We start from the raw sequence: 11,854 nt of genomic DNA on the forward strand, positions 1-11,854 counted from the left end.
ATTGGCATGGAACAGATCCTCCTTCACAACCTTCAGCTAGAAACACCTTGATCTTGGACTTGCAGCCTCCAGAACTGTCTTCTTCTGAGAGAGTAAATTTCTGTTGCTTAAGCCCCCCATCGTCACCCTTTGGGATGGTGGCTCTCACCAATGAATACACCTGGCACGAGGTGGAGCCAGGCAGTAAATCCAGGCTGGGCTCCAATGTCCCTGCTTCGGACTGTGAGGACAAGGCGTGCCATCAGCCAGCTCAAAAGACGGAGTCCTAAACGACACATTAAAAATATACTTCCGAGTGTTTTAGAAGAACCACTAGGGAAGAGGAGAGGCAGCGTTGGCTGAATTGAGCCCCCAAGACTTTGTTTCCCATGCCTACTGTTTTCCTGGCACAGGCAGCGAGAAGATGAACAGTTGTTGCCAAGTTCGACGATGGATGCCGAGAAGGGCAGCGGGCACGTGGGGAGGGCCCTCTAAATGAAGGGCTCCCCAGACGCTTCCACACAATTTCTGGACAAACAGGTAATTACAAACCACGGTTTCGTCCCTGCTCTTCACCAGCTGGCCTTTATTTGCAGTTTGCAAAGGTTGGTCCTTGGTAATTTCAGGTCCTCGCTTCAATTCAGGAAAACACTTCTGCTAATAGCCCTTCAGCAGCTTCGTGGAGACAAACGCACCTAAATGCTTTATCTGCTTTTTTGCCAGATACATAGTTGGAAGGCTATACTCGTGTAAAGACGCCTAGCCAGCAAGGCGACTGACGTGATGGGAAATACGCTATTTCACAAATTCAAATACAGTTCCGCTGATTAAAGGCACCAAAGATGATCTGCTCTTCAAATACTGAGAGCATGTGTGGATTTAGACCCTTGTTCCAAGTGCAGATAATTTTTTTTATGTTTATTTAGTTTTGAGAGAGAGAGAAAGAGACAGAGAGACAGAGCATGAGTGGGGATAGGGCAGAGAGAGAGGGAGACACAGAATCCCAAGCAGGCTCCAGGCTCCGAGCTGTCAGCACAGAGCCCGACACGGGGCTCGAACCCCCAAACTGTGAGATCATGACATGAGCCAAAGTTGGGCGCTTAACCAACTGAACCACCCAGGCGCCCCGAAGTAAAGTATTTTCTAATGACTTCTGCCCCATTCCTTGTCAATGGCATCTTGCACAATTTAAGATATACATGGTTATTTTTATATAGAGCCCATTTGGGCACCTGGGTGGTTCAGTCAGTCAAGCGACCGACTCTTGGTTCGATCTCAGGTCATGATCTGACAGTTCCTGAATTTGAGCCCCACATTGGGCTCCGCAGCTGGCCGCACGGAGCCTGCTTGGGATTCTCTTTCTCTCCCTCTTTCCCCGCCTCTCCCCCACTCATGCTGTCTCTGTCTCTCTCAAAATAAATACACAAATTTTTCATACAAGCCACTTGGTAAAAACTAAACCAAACCCAAACCAAAATAATAACAACATTCTCCCACATCATTCTTTAAAAAAAATTGTTTAATATTTATTTATTTGAGAGAGAGAGAGAGAGAGAGAGAGCTGGAGAGGGGCAGAGAGATCGGGAGACACAGAAGCCAAAGCAGTCTCCAGGCTCCACAGAGCCCAATGCGGGGCTCGAACTCACAAACTGTGAGATCATGACCTGAGCCCAAGTTGGACGCTTAACCGACTTGAGCCACCCGGGTGCCCCGACACTTCTACTATCATTAATGACACTAATGATCAATAATCCATAAACTATATGCCTGAACCCAGTCTTTCCAAAATCACATTCCTGTATAGATTCCGGGGGGGAAAAAATAAGGAAAGTATTCACCCAGTTAATTAATATTGACACGTCTATTTATGCATTCTAGTTCCTGAAGAAACATAAGGCATAGACCCAACCCTCGGAAACCGTTGGGGAAAGAAAAGAGTCAAAGCAGAAACAAAGGACAGAGCGAGCCAGTGTGGCAAAAGTCTCCAGCCTGAGTAGTGAGTACAGACAGCAGGAGGAAGCAGGGACTCGGGACATGAGTGGCTTTTCTCGCGTCCACCAGAGGGCGTGGGGGGAAGACGAGTTGGGAAATCTGTTCTGCCGCATCATTCTGGGCATATGGCAGGTGTTCAGGCAGTGTTTTCCCCCCGCATCATTTAAAGGGCTTCCAAGAAACTCTCCTGCTACCTCCCTCCGCCTTTCTTTGCTTATTTGCATACCGACTGACCTTAAAGTCTGTGTGCGCGAGATAGGTCGTGCCTGCAAAAGAGCGCATAATGTGCCTTTCGAGTTTCAAGAAAATAAAGTCAACACCTATGTGTCCACCGACCATTTTAAGAAGTAAAACGTTACCACGCCCCTTGAGTCTCACAGGAGCCCCACGTTTTGTTCAGAGGTTACCATTCTCCCAACTGTTCGCTGCTTACTCTCTTCACTTTAGAGTTTTCCCACAAATGTATATATCCCTGAGCAAAACATTACGTCAATTTGCCTGGTTTTGAAAGTTATAGAAACATAATTATACTGCAACTTACTTTTTCTTTTCAGGTTTTGGTTTTTCTTAATATTTTTAAATGTTTATGTATATTTGAGAGAGAGAGAGAGAGACGGATTGCGAGTCGGGGAGGGACAGAGAGAGAGGGAGACACAGAATCTGAAACAGGCTCCAGGCTCTGAGCCGTCAGCACAGACACCGACGTGGGGCTTGAACTCAGGAGCCGTGAGATCATGACCTGAGCTGAAGTCAGATGCTTAACCGACGGAGCCACCCAGGCACCCTTGTGAATGCCCCTTTTAAAAAATGCCTTTTAGTCAACTATTTTACATTTTTGGAGTCTTTTTACATTTCATGGCAATGTACTTACCTACACGGGTGGAACAAAACTATGTCCTCCATTTTTCTTTTAAACCAGAATGTAATTGGACAAATTGATCGTGCAACCTGGGTCAAGCCTGGAGTGTTCTATCAGAGAACCCATCTCGTTGCGTCTGATATGACAAACCCACCGGTGAAAGTGCCTCGTGTCACTGACACTTTAGGGCATTGTCTGACAAGCTTCTTCAAGGTCATCTGACTCTCTGGATAGGGAATTATAGCTTTGTTTCTTTCACTATTTTCTATTGATTAGGACCCAGAAACCTTACAACTCTGTAAACTTAGATGTTTATAAAAAAATACCTGCTGAGATGCGGAAGATTTTTATCTGGTAAAAGATAATTCTACAAGTTATGACTGTTTTATTTTTTATTTTTTTGCCCTGTAGGATATTAAGCCATTAAAAAAGTATAATTCAGAAATCACAATCCAGTATTTTATCTATCTCTGTCTATTATCTATCCATCAATATATCTATCACCTGTCTATTCCACTCACATGAATTTCTTGTATCTGCCCTTACACTGGCTTTATCATTCTACTGATTCTCTCATTAATGACTTAAGTGAAATTTTGACATATGCTCCCTATGTATTTAAATGTGTGTGTTTTTAATGTTTTTTTTTTTATTTTTTTTGACGTTTTTTATTTATTTTTGAGACAGGGAGAGACAGAGCATGAACAGGGGAGGGTCAGAGAGAGGGAGACACAGAATCTGAAACAGGCTCCAGGCTCTGAGCTGTCAGCACAGAGCGCGACGTGGGGCTCGAACTCACTGAACGCGAGATCATGACCTGGGCCAAAGTCGGACGCTTAACGACTGAGCCACCCAGGCGCCCCAATGTTTATTTATTTTTGAGAGAGAGAGAGAGAGAGAGACAGAGTTCAAGCAGGGGACGGGCAGAGAGAGAGGGAGACACAGAATCCAAAGCGTGACCTAAGCCAAAGTCAGACACTTAACCAACTGAGCCACCCAGGCACCCCTGAATGTGTGTGTTTTTTAGAATGTTTGTTTATTTGTTTATTTATTTATTTTTGATAGAGAAAGCGAGCAAGAGAGGGGCAGGGAGAGAGGGAGACAGGGGACCTGAAGCGGGCTCCACACCGACAGCAGAGAGCCCAATGTGGGGCTCGAACTCAGGAACCATGAGGTCGCGACCTGAGCCAAAGTCGGAAACTTAACTGACTGAACCACCCAGGCGCCCCTTGAATGTGTGTTTTAAAAAACATTTTGAAAAGTTAACTTGGATATTCCTATCCCCTGTGCATGTGGCCTACTAAAGTCCAAGCTCTAGGCCACCGGCGACCAAAAAAATACCTGCAGTAGAACTGCTTGCCCTCTGAGTCCAAGCTTTTTTGTCCTTTCTTCTCTCTGAGGAATTTCTCTATTTTCCTGACAGCTCAACTGTGCATTAAATTAAAAAACAAATTCAGGGGCGCCTGGGTGGCTCAGTCGGTTGAGCCTCCGACTTCCACTTAGGTCATGATCCCACTGTTCGTTCGTGGGTTCAAGCCCCGTGTTGGGCTCTGTGCTGACAGCTCAGAGCTCGGAGCCCGCTTCGGATTCTGTGTCTCCCTCTCTCTCTGCCTCTCCCTGGCCCGCACTCTGTCTCTCTCTGTCTCTCAAAAATGAATAAACATAAAAAATTTTTAAAAAAACAAATTTGCTGTGCTGTATTGAAAGGGATCTGTCTGAGTATCTAGGCTGCCATAGTGATCAAAATAGAAGTGCTTCCCACTGATTTGTTAGCAGTTAGATGCTCATTGTATTATGCTGACTTTTCTGGGCCAGGAAAAGGCCTCTTTGCTCTCTGGGTTCCCCATCCTCTGTACTTCTGCTTCATCCTGGGGGGCCCTGGAGGATGGGAGAAAGGCTGGGGTAGGAAAGAGAAGGGTGGGTACATTCTGACCCCAGGCCTGGTACCGAGGGAGGGTATGGGTGGCCAGAGGGCAACATAGAGGCGGTGAATGAGGGAAGAAGCAAAGGAAGGAAGATAGCCCCGCAGGAGGGCAAGGCCACACCCATGCCCAAGGGAGTCCCTGTAGTGAAGCTCCGGACTGCAATGGGACCAGAGCTATCTAAGGGTAAAGAGGGGCTCATGCTGAACAGCAGCAGGAATAAAACTGCAGCCTCCTGAGCGGTGGGCAGGGCGGTCCCTGCCGTCCCCTGGCTGGAGGCACCGGCCCTGGGTGTTATCCCAGCACAGGGGGTGTTTGGTGCATGGTGCTCACTCCCTCAGGGTTCTGCTTGCTCCTCAGGATGTGGGGGCTGACTGCGCCTGGCAGACTGAGCGGCCCAGGAGCCGTGGGACTGGGAGCCCCAGGAGCCATGGGACTGAGCTCCCCAGGAGCCGTGGGACTGGGAGCCCCAGGAGTTGTGGGACTGAGCACCCTAGGAGCCATGGGAGTGGGAGCCCCAGGAGTCATGGGACTGAGCTCCCCCGGAGCTATGGGACTGAGCTCCCCCGGAGCTATGGGACTGGGAGCCCCAGGAACCGTGGGACTGAGCACCCTAGGAGCCATGGGAGTGGGAGCCCTAGGAGCCATGGGGCTGAGCTCTCCAGGAGCTGTGGGACTGGGAGCCCCAGGAGCTGAGGGACTGAGCACCCTAGAAGCCATGGGACTGGGAGCCCCAGGAGCCGTGGAACTGAGCGCCCCAGGAGCCATGGGACTGAGCTCCCCAGGAGCCGTGGGACTGGGAGCCCCAGGAACCGTGGGACTGAGCACCCTAGGAGCCATGGGAGTGGGAGCCCTAGGAGCCATGGGACTGAGCGCCCCAGGAGCTGTGAGACTGAGTGCCCCAGGAGCCGTGGGACTGAGCACCCTAGAAGCCATAGGACTGGGAGCTCTAGGAGCCATTGGACTGACCTCTCCAGGAGCCATGGGACTGAGCTCCCCAGGAGCCGTGGGAGTGGGAGCCCCAGGAGCCATGGGACTGGGAGCCCTAGGAGCCGTGGGACTGAGCGCCCCAAGAGCTGTGGGATCAGGCTTGCAGGCCTGATTGCGCTCCCAGGAAGCTCAGAGCCTTGCGCTTGTCTCACGCATGGCCTCGCAAACTCTAACGAGGAGAGAAAGAGATTAAGAAGAAGGAGAAATCGAACAGAGGCAGGTTGTGAAATTCCATGTGTCTGAGCAACTGCCCTGTGGGAAGCGCTGTTGGGGGGAGTAATCGCTTCTTCGGTGGGGGTGGGGGGGGGGAATGTCAGATTTCCCAGACGGTCCTGCTTTCAAAGATTCTGCCCCAAAGTCGTCAAACTGGTCAGAAGGTTGCCTTCATTTGGGGACTGGAAACGAACTAGGAAGCAGCGTTCCCAGATGAAGGCAGTTCTTTCCTAATGTGGAATCTGCTCATTACTGGTTCGCTAAGCACAGACGGGTCACCTACTCTCCCAGCCCCTGCCTGCCCCTCGGTAAGAGGCAGAGGCTCCTACAGAGTCATTGTGTGTCTGCTGGTTCTGCCCCGGGACCTGCTCCGTCTCATGGGGACAATATACGTGTTTAGAGAACAGCCCCTCGCCCACCGTAACCTCCCCATCACAGGGATCTAGAAGGGGCTGTAGTCACAGTTGCCATTAGCCCTGGCCTCAGGGGACGTCTATATGTCAAACCAGTTAGAATGCTCCATGATTTCCCCACCGGAATTAAGTCATTCCTTTCCTTCGTGTCTGTGTCTTTCCTTCGTGTCGTCCCCCAGCTGCTGGCTATTAGATTGGGGCCCCGTTGAGCCTGCTGGGCCTTCATCCGTGACAAGCCATCACTGTGGCCAACCTAGCTTGGGGTGGGCCGCACAGGCTCCCAGGAAGCCTCAGCCTCGTGGGCTCCTCCCGCTGTGGGGCATCGGGGGGACAATCGACCGGTGGCCTGTGACCCTCTCGGGGCCTCCCTGGGCCCGCGTGCGACTTTAACAAACGCACGACCCTGATGTGCTGGCACTTCTGGCAAAAACCTGTTTGGGCAAACACAAAATCGCCAACCACGTTAAGCGACATGCCGCGTAGCATCTGTTCTGTGACCCGTGTGGCAGCTTCTGAGTGGATTGGCCCTTGAGCCTATCCTGAGGCCCAGCCTACGATGCTTCTCGCTTCTGGCTCCAGAGAGCCTCTGTGGGGAGAAGGGGTCAGGGAGGGCAGAAGGGAAGAATGTTTACAGCCCCTCATTTCCTTCTATTATGGAAGCCAGCCCGCCTCCTTCCCATTCTCCCTCTTCACATGAGTCCACCTGCACGGTTGTAAGAATGTTCTGTATTGGTTAAGGCTATTGGAACCCGTGACAGAAACCCAGTTTTCCCCAAGTTAAACCAAAAGGGGACTTTATTATAAAAATACCGGGGCCATCGTGCAACCCAGGTCGTGCCTGGGACCTCCGGGACATGGAACTCAGACGTGGTGTCTGTTTTGCCCGGAACATCGCACTGGGTCCTCCTCTCCTTCTTTCTGGAAACACGTCGCCTCTTCTTGTGTGGTTCCTGAGGAAACGTGACCGCACCGAGACCCAGACACGGAGGGAGAGACTTTTCTGTGCCAGTTGCGTATGGCGCCCATTCCTGGGCAGGACCACCGAGGCCACAATGGGACAGGCACTGAGGTCGGCCCATGGTGACCGGGAATCTGTGCCAGGACCCGTGGCTGAGATCAGGATCCTGTTGGAACATGGGGGCGGCTCCTGGCCCTCCCGCCTCTCTTAACACCCTGTTCGCGGGGCGCCTGGGTGGCGCAGTCGGTTAAGCGTCCGACTTCAGCCAGGTCACGATCTCGCGGTCCTTGAGTTCGAGCCCCGCGTCGGGCTCTGGGCTGATGGCTCAGAGCCTGGAGACTGTTTCCGATTCTGTGTCTCCCTCTCTCTCTGCCCCTCCCCTGTTCATGCTCTGTCTCTCTCTGTCCCAAAAATAAATAAACGTTGAAAAAAAAATTAAAAAAAAAACCAAAACACCCTGTTCTTAGAGGCTGACCCCCAAGCTGAGCGCTTGGACACTGATCTACATCCACACTGCCCTGTACTCTCCCAGTAACTGCACGTTCTCCAGCCGTCCTGCCCCAGAGGGTTGACAGAAAACCAGATTCTAAATCTTCCCGCGATTTAGGTGGCATGGCTGACCTCCCCTAGTCATTCGTAACATTATAAATGTCTAAAATTGTCCTAATTATTTATGTTTACGTCTTCATGCAAGCAGGAACCCCGTCAGTATTATGCACTGCTAAGCACCTAGGTCCTGGGACAACGTAAGCAGTAAAGATTCAATAAATGCAATTCATTTTAGTGAGTTTCTGCAAAAGTAGCAGACTGTTAGTTTTAAGCTTCGAATTCACATTTAGCAGAGGCAGGCCATGCCTTCACAGAATTGTCATGTATATTATTAATAGTTTTGCTCCACGTTTCCATGTCCCACTTCTTGTTCTTAAATGTTTATTTCTGAGGGAGAGACAGGGAGAGGGCAGGTGTCAGCAGGGGAGGCGCGGAAAGAGAGGGAGGGAGAGAATCCCAAGCAGGCCCCGTGCTCTCAGTGCAGAGCCCGACGTGCGGCTTGATCTCATGAACCGTGAGACCATGGCCCGAGCCGAAATCAAGAGTCGGACGCTTAACCGACCGAGCTACCCGCGTGCCCCTCCATGTCCTACCTCGTAATCCCTTCCTTTGTGCCCCAAGATTCTGTCTTTGCCCCAACACGGACAGCCAAAGGGGAGTTACCTCCTTTGGGGCAGAAGGGATCATTTCAGAATCTCAGGTTAAGGCGATGAATTCTTGATTTCTAAGATCAAAGGCACCATTCAGATGTAAAAACAAAAGGATATGAAGGGGGCTGCTCTCCAGCATAAGCAATTTTTCTTTGAATCCCTTTGAAACCTCTAAGGTCGGGCATGGAGAGGAAAGTTAGAGGGGAACTGGTACAGATTACCAGGCTGTCTGCTTCCACCCCCTTCCAGCTGAGTCCTGAAGATCGAGCAAGGTCTAAAGATACATGCTTTGTTGTTGTTGTTGTTCTTCTTTTTTTAAATGTTTATTTATTTTGAGAGAGAGCACGAGCAGAGGAGGGACAGAGACAGAGAGAGAGAGAGAGAGAGAGAAAGAGACAGACGGAACCTGAAGCAGGCTCCAGGCTCTGAGCTGTCAGCCCCGACCCCGATATGGGGTCGAACCCACGAACTGTGAGATCATGACCTGAGCCGAAGTCAGATGCTTGAACGACTGAGCCACCCGGGCGGCCCATACACGCTTTGTTCAAAGATTGGTCATTCCAGACTGGAAGTGCCTCATCTGGGCCTCTGAGCACTTTGCCAGTGTCCCCTGAGCTCCAGGGATGTAAGAGAGAAGAGAGGAGGGGACGCAGGGCTTTAAGGCCAAATGACGCCGAGTGATGTACCGAAACCCACTTCGGGATCAGAAAGACTTGGGAAGACAGTCGAGAAAGGACCCAAAAAGCAGACCAGGTACATCCCGTAAGTCTGGGGCTTGAGGCGAAGCATGCGCACATGAAGGCTGAGGCCAGGACAGGCACGTCAATGGGGGCAGCAAGGACAGAAGCCGGTGACTCCGTAGGGGAAGAGCTCACATCCAAGGACCAGGTAAGACAAACTACATTTTCCAGGATTCTGGAACAGGAGGGAAACAGATCAAGGAGAAACAGATGCAAACTACAGGCCCTGCGAGTCAGGATATGCCTCCCTTAACTCGGTTGCCATCTGGGGAGGAAAAGGAGGGGGTGGGAGCGAGTATTTAAATACTCTCAAATGGACCCAGTTTTAAAACTGAAAGTGATTGTACTAAGTTACTGCACACGAGGCAGAAGGGGGCTTTAATAGAACTTTTCCAGGCTATAGGAAAAGGTACTTACATTTTGCCCCCTGGAGGCCATGGCTGTGAAATTTTACTTGCCACGGAACCTTAGAGGCCACGACTTTGTTTCTACAGATGAGGAAACGGAGGCCCAAGGAGAAAGATGGGTGGTTCGAGGTGATACTGCCCTGCAGGGGCACAGCAAGGAGGGCAGCACAGATCTCCTGGATCTTGTTCCGGGGTGCCCAGCACCACAGGGCATTGTCCTGTGTCTGTCAAACTCTCGCACAAAGTACCGAGCCTCGTGGACGGAGCAAATGTAAGAATATGTCTGCCTAGCTTTTTCTCTTTTTCAAATAGAGATAAACTGAGAAGCTAAGTTTTTTTTTTTAAGTTTATTTTTGTTTATTTTGAGATAGAGAGAGAGAGAGAGAGAGAGCAGGCAGGAGAGGGGCAGAGAGAGAGGGAGATAGAACCCCAAGCAGATTCCGTGCTGTCAGCGCAGAGCCCAACGCGGGGCTCAAACTCACCAACGCCAGATCATGACCTGAGCCGAAATCAAGAGTCGGACGCTTAACCGACTGAGCCACCCAGGCGCCCCAAGAAGCCAAGTTTCAAAAGCTTTTGAGAGTCACGTGACAGCCAAGTGGCGTGGGACATACAAGGCAATGAGCATCTTTGATTAGTGAACGTGGTCTGCCTCCCTGCCTTCCCGTCGCTGTTCCTGACACTTAGCATAAAGTCCCCTCATGGGTGGCCGTAGCAACTGTGACGCACAGGGCGGTAATCAGAGGAGCTGGGTGGGACAGAAGAGGTGGCAGCTGGAGAAGTGGCTTATTCTGACAAGAGCGCTTAGGCAGCAGGTGGCAGATAGATTGAGGAGAAGAGGCAGCCAAGTTTCCACGCTCTGATGATGACGTCCCTGGGGGACGGCGCGGCTATTCCCAGGCTATCCTTCCACGGATGCAAAAGGTGACAAGGGCACAGGGCAACTCAGAATGGTGGTGTCGGCCCGTTAACCAGGTGCTGCTAATTCAGATCTGACACGAAGCGACTCATTCCTGCCCAGCCAGCCAAGCTCCAGTGTTCCCTCGAGGGCTGACCAGATTCCAAGTCATCCATCGGATGTCTTCCTGCTTGGTCTTCACTTAAGAACGAGTCCTACCTCTCTCCCTCCAGCTCAAGGACATGAAGATCCCTGAGATTCTGCCCCGGTCTTCACTTAAGAACGAGTCCTACCTCTCTCCCTCCAGCCCAAGGACATGAAGATCCCTGAGATTCTGCCGCGCTCAGGACGGTTTCCAATACCTTCGGTCTGTAGGCGGTAGCTTGGGCTTGGGAATTGAAAGTCGAAACTCCCACCTGAACTGTGTCTGCTCATCAGTCCCAGGGGCTTGAAAAGGCAGAAAGCAACAGAGACTCCGTGGTGTAGGAGGCAAGAGAATGAGTGTGGACGGGGCAGACCTGGATTCCAATCCTGGCTCTGCCTTCTCTTAGCTCTGTTTTGTTGGGAAAGCTGCTTATCATATCCGAGACTTGTTTTCCATTTTCTGTAAAATACGATTTTGGTAATTGCTAATAAGAATAAAGAAGCGTTTACCTGCTACAAAGTAAATATGGGGAAAAAAATGTTAGCTGGTATTGACTCTGTACCAATTCTTTGCCCCCCTCCCCCCACTCACAAGGGCTACCCAGATGTGCTAAGAGGGTTCTAAACCAGAGTGCATACCTTTGATTGCGTCCTACGTCGTTCACCTCTTACTCCGTATGATAATCATGTCTGCACATATACAGCTTCGGCTGGATTTAAGAACTGTGTCTTACTCACCTCTGGGTTCCTAGCGCTCAATGGAACAGACAAATCAGTAGGTAAGAGAGTGAACCGATTGTCGTATAGGCGATCTCTTAAAGTTTTCTTTCTGATTATGCCACATGATAGAAGGGAGAGTGCATGGGATCGGCCTGTGTTTAGGTGATTTCATTCAGAAAATTAGTATGCCTATTTCTCCATGGAAGAAGGAAAAGAAAGCAATATTACATTTTGGTTTAAGATATGCAGCAAATCCAAGGCAACTCCAGAATCAACACCTAGGCAGAAGAATGCTTGATTTCTGGCACGAAACTAGATCTCCCCAGATACTGGCAGCAGGGCTTACGGTAATTCAATTCTGCTCCTTTTCCTCGGTCTTTGGAAGAAATAAGCTACTGGGAGCTCAGACTCTGTACTTGA

This window comes from Prionailurus bengalensis, chromosome D3, assembly GCF_016509475.1.
Source record: "Prionailurus bengalensis isolate Pbe53 chromosome D3, Fcat_Pben_1.1_paternal_pri, whole genome shotgun sequence".
NCBI lineage: Eukaryota > Metazoa > Chordata > Mammalia > Carnivora > Felidae > Prionailurus > Prionailurus bengalensis.